This window comes from Drosophila teissieri, chromosome 2L (genome assembly GCF_016746235.2).
Source record: "Drosophila teissieri strain GT53w chromosome 2L, Prin_Dtei_1.1, whole genome shotgun sequence".
In the NCBI taxonomy this organism is placed as follows: Eukaryota; Metazoa; Arthropoda; class Insecta; order Diptera; family Drosophilidae; genus Drosophila; species Drosophila teissieri.
This window is the reverse complement of record NC_053029.1, coordinates 28,182,179-28,188,178: the sequence shown is the minus strand read 5'-3', so window position 1 is coordinate 28,188,178 and position 6,000 is coordinate 28,182,179.

The following is a 6,000-nucleotide window of genomic DNA, read 5'->3' as shown; positions in this document are numbered from 1 at the left end:
TTTCAAAATTTTGGGCAAACAAAAAAACAGCAGTTTAGCGACGGACGATATAAGTGAATGTGGATTTGTGGAGGTAATATATATATATATATATACGCTTGGACACCAGCGGATCACAATGAGACGGAGTAGGGGGCCGATATTGGCAAAATGCTTATGGTTTAAAAAAAGGAAATACTTCACGGCGGCTGGGCGAATGTATATATGTATATATATAGTAACATATGCGATCAACACCAACAACTCCCCAACCACACACACAATTGTAAAAACTCACACACTCACATTAATGTCTAAACAAAATGTAATCAAAGATCGAGAGCCCGTCGATTAAGCTTAGTTGTTATTTACGCACAGCGTCATGTTCCAAAGTCTAGACTCTGTGCGACCCTCAGGATTCTCCAATTACTCATATTATTCGGGAGCTCCGCTCTCCACGGGAGAATGGACGTTTATAAATTTATTCTCTTAAACTTCCCTCTTCGCTATCCCAATCTGCCTATATAAAGGCAAACATGCCTCCATGGGTAAGTTGCAGTCGGTAAGATGAAAAGGAAAAATTGTGCGACTTGTTCACAAATATCAATCTAGTAATAAAAGTTCTTTGTACGACCAAGCGCATCTTTTAAGATTGAACCACGCGAATCGGCGCTAAAGTGAACATAAATCGTAATACAATTAACTCTATTTTATCCGCAAAAGAACTACGAATAATCGGTGGTTGACACCCAAGAGTCAAACCTACTGCATACGATCAATAAAAGTGTAAAAAGAAAAAACACAAAAATCAAATACTCTGCTACAACAACTAGACAACTACCTGCATTCAGTGGTAATACCCAAGAGCTCAGTGCCTTTATCCGAGGGATCGAGTTAAACTTCACCCATCAACCGACACCATACAAAAACATGTGCTTTCTAGCGCAATTGAGATGCAACTTGCAGGAGATGCTCAACGAGTATCCCAGTTATCCGGAGCAACATCCTGGCCAACCCTAATAGCGCGTTCATTAGTGAATTTAAAACCCAAACACCATGTGAGGAACTATTCCGTCGCCCTTACAACACGCCTTTCGTCGAAGAATTAGAAATTAAATCATTCACATTATCAAATAAGCTTATGTTATCTTCTAGCTTCAAAGCGAACGGTCGTGTTTTTTTTCTGCGCTCCGAATTTATTTTTGTTTTGCTAAATCCAGCGGTGGAATTTAACAAATTATTTAATAATTCAATTTCATAATCCGTACTAGTTAAAGTGCCGTTCGCTTCGCGAGTGAATCTTTTGTGATATGTGCATTATTTTAATAAATTAATTCAATCTGTTCTCTTTCTGTCTTTGCGTTTTGTTTACTCTCTTTTTCGTGCGTTGTCCGTAGTGCTGTTTGGTGTTGTTTTTGTACTTAACTGCACGGTGCACCCGGTCTCTCGCTCTCCCACACAAAATCTTAAAGTGCACATTGCGCTCTTGCGGTACATTTTCTGATTTTGTCTTTTGGTACAGTGGTCAAATCCCAATTAAACATGGAAACCAATGTTGTCTGCTTCCATAACAAATGCCGTCAGGTAATAAAGCCTGATCAGTCAAAAATGACCTGTTGGCTATGTGATAGAATGGTGCACACTAAGTGCGCTGGTTTTAACGGCCGAACAAGTGATGACCTAGCTAAAGGCCCTAATCTAAAATACTGTTGTGATACTTGCCTAGGAGTTGCGAATGAAATGCACCTCTTTATGCGCCAAACTAAAGGTGGCTTGAAAGGACTGATCAGCAGTTTTGGCGTGGCTAGAGATAGTTTTCGTCGAGCTGATGATCTTCTTTTTGCGCTTGATTCACAATTTAATAGCCTCAAACTATTAGAAGAATCTCCAAAGCGCAAGAAAGCCGCTGGTGGTAGGCTGCCTAAGGGGAATGCCCCGCAACCTTCGGCGAGTGATCAACAGGACTCCACAGCTGATCAGTTGACGATCGCAGCAAACCCTCAAATGTTGCTTAGATCGGCAGCTAAAAAAGATTCGGTGCAATCCGATCAATCGGTTGTGGAGGTAGTCCAGCCTGGGATTGCTACAGATTCCGCTTTGTCCGCACTGGTTTCTCAACCGGTGATTCCACCCGTCCCAAATTGTTTACCACCACAAAGGAATATTGAGTCCGGACTACCGGCACAAGTTGGCACTTCAGAAATACAACCTGCAGTGCCAAAACCCCCCTCGGTGGTTCCACTAAAGAAACAAATTTTTGTTTCTCGGCTTTCCCCTGATCAAACATCATCTGATGTACTGTCTTATATACAAGACAAAACAAAAGCCGACAACATAAAAGTGGAAAAATTTAACTTTTCTTATGCTAGGGACATCTCATCTTTCAAGATAACTGTCCCAAATGAGCTATTCTCAACCATATGTTCTGGTGATTTTTGGCCGGAAAGTATGATTGTGAAAGAGTTTGAAGCTAAGATTAAAAATAGGATAAAAAGACCCGTGGGAATTAAACTTCCCACAAGTGGCCAGATCACTGCCCTATCCTCCTCTACTACTTCTACTTCTTTATCTTCAAAAAACTAAAATCTAGTCTCACTATCTGTTATCAAAATGTAAGAGGCTTGTGTAGTAAGCTAACTAATTTGTATTCTAATAGTCTTTGCTTTGCATCCCATATTATTGTGTTTACAGAGACTTGGTTAAAACCGGAGATACTTAACTCCGAAGTTCTCCCAGGTATGTACACAGTATACAGGCATGATCGTCCCTCCAGGCGGGGAGGTGGAGTCCTAATTGCTGTTAGGTCTACCCTCACGTCAGAGGAGGTACTTTTTGACGAGTTCCGTAACATAGAATTCTTATGCGTAAAGCTGTCATTTTCTGATAGCTATGTTTATATTACGTGCTCGTACATTCCGCCGTCTTCTGAATTTCCTGAATATATTAACCATTTGTCCGCTATCCAATCCGTTACAAACAGACTGTCCGATAGGGACCAACTAGTTTTCCTAGGTGACTTTAATATACCAGGCACTAAGTGGTCCACAGAGGAACAGTCAAATATTCTCCTGCCTATAGCACAGCATGACTTTATTGACGGCTTGCTTGACATATCGTTGTCGCAAGTTAATTATATTCAAAATTCTCTTGGTCGTTTATTGGATCTATGTTTTGTTTCAAGTCCTGAAAGTGTGTTTCTGACTAGAGTAGCACCTCTTAGTCAACCAGAAGATCCATACCATCCTACTTTCGAGGTGACAATTGACACAGGTACCGTAATAAAAGAGAGGCCAGAAAAGTCAACCAAACGAATTCATTGTTTTCGTAAGGCAAACTTTCAGAGGTTAAATCTTTTTATATCTGGCTTTAATTGGTCCGATCTATATTCTTGCAACATAATGGCCGATGCCTTAGATATTTTTTATACTGCAATTAAATCATTTTTCAACTCTTGTGATCCGATGTACTATCCGTCTACTTCTAACAAACCTCCTTGGTTTAATAAAGAGTTGTCACACCTGTCCAGACTTTATATAAAATTTAAAAATACCGGTTCTCAATCTATATTTTCTAAATATGTAAGTGCTCGGTTAAATTTTACCGTGCCTAATGATCAGTGTTATAAGAATTATTTAAACCGTTGTAAGTTCCAGTTCGCACAGTTTTATAATTTCGTTAACACTAAGCGCAAAACAACTAGTTACCCTTCCTCGCTATTTTTTGAAAATACTTCAGTAACATCGGATCAGGCAATAGCCGATCTATTTGCCAAGTTTTTTCAAACCACATATTCTACGTTACCTCATTCCGAACGACCTTACTCTTACGCGGTATCAAAGTCAAATTTAATATTCTGTCCCACTTTAAACGAAAGCTCACTGCTTTATGATCTTCTGCGAATTAAGCCTGTCTATTCGCCAGGTCCCGACGGAATTCCTGGCTGTGTGCTTAGATTCTGTGCGGAAGCCTTGTGCAAACCTCTACTAAAACTGTTCACCTTATCTCTAGAATCCTCACAGTTCCCCCAAATATGGAAGGAGTCCTTTGTGATCCCTCTCCATAAAAAAGGTAGCAAATCGGATGCAAGCAATTACAGAGGAATCTCCAAATTGTCTGCTATCCCTAAGCTTTTTGAAAACGTTATCACTCCTCATTTGCAGCACCTTTGTAGGTCAATTATTTCACCATGTCAGCATGGTTTCATGAAACGCAGATCAACAACTACTAACCTTCTGGAGCTAACCTCCTTCGTAGTACAGGGTTTCAAAAATAGTCTTCAAACAGATGTCATTTTAGTAAAGCATTCGACTCTGTTAATCATTTACTTTTAATAAAAAAAACTTGATTTATTAGGTTTCCCTGTTGATCTCCTAAATTGGATTCTAAGTTATCTGAATGGCAGGACGCAACGGGTCCTCTTTAAAAATTCTCTTTCTTGTATTCTCCGAGTCACATCCGGCGTCCCACAAGGGAGCCACCTAGGTCCGCTCCTTTTTACCTTATTTATTAACGACCTTCCCTTAATAATAAATCATTCGCGTGTACTAATGTACGCTGATGATGTAAAATTATGCTTGCAATATAAGGACATTTCTCGCCATTTGGACTTACAATCCGATCTAGATTGCTTTCAAACATGGTGCCGTGATAACGTATTAAACTTAAATGGCTCTAAGTGTAAAGTTATGACCTTTTGTCGTGCCAACTCAATGCACGCAACTTACACTTTAAGTGGGTGCTCTTTGGACAGAATAACACATGTTGATGATCTTGGTGTTCTTCTGGACCCTAAACTTAAATTTTCAGACCATATTTCGTCTATTGTCAATAAGGCCAGGGGTGTGCTTGGTTTTATAAAACGGTGGTCAAAGGAATTTGATGATCCTTACATGACCAAAACATTATTTATTTCTCTAGTCCGTCCGATCCTCGAGTATGGATCACCTGTTTGGAGTCCACAATATGAAGTTTACTCGGACCGCATTGAATCGGTTCAAAAGAACTTCTTACTTTTTGCCTTACGGCGCCTTAATTGGGATGCAAACCGTAGATTACCTCCTTATTCGAGTAGATTAATGTTAATTAACTTACCCTCCTTAGCTAACCGTAGAACGATGCTTGGAACAGTCTTTATTTTTAACCTTATTCGTGGTGAAGTGGATAGTCCCGACTTGGTAAGTCGGCTAAACTTCACTGTTCCAAGCAGATTTACTAGAAATTACGTACCTCTAATTCTAAATTAGTGTAGATCTAACTATAAGTTGCATGATCCCTACAGAGTATTATGTTCTGACTATAATAGATTCTATCCTATTATCTCTAATTCTGACTCTCTGCCGTTTTTAAAGCGATCAATACTAACGTACTTAACGAATTCTTAGATATTACTACTAGCATACATATATTTCCTCGTCCTTTACTGTCTTCTATATCGCGTCTATCTTCCCGCGATTCGAGCCGTACGATACACGGCAGGGCCCAAATGCATTAAACAATACAGTTAAAGATGCAATCATGAGAAAATTGCCCGATAGGTTATTTATGACTCTGGCTAGACATGACATTACGACAGTATCTAAACTTAAACAAATAGCACAGCAAGAAGGTGTTTACGAAATAAATTTCAATGACCAAACAAAAACCCAAAATAAAAACCAACTCTAACACAACCTCACCCCAAACCTCTAAAAATTAAGGGAAACTATCACAATTTCGTGAACAATGCTATGCATAATACAAATAAATCAAATCAAAACACTAATTGAAATCCTGCCGAATCAAATCCGAAGTTAGCGAATGAATTCAAACAAAGCATAAATCAAGGGTGAGCACAATATCTTTTAACTTATCAACAACAAAGTAGTAATGCACCAAACCCTCCCGTCAAACGACAGAGAGAAAGTGCCAGTGACCAATACAAATTGGACACAGTTGGACGCAGTCCAGCCAGAGGCGCTGGTGAATTTTTGTATCCGATGTGGATCGGTGTCGGATAGGTCGGACGTGTCTATCAGGAATCTG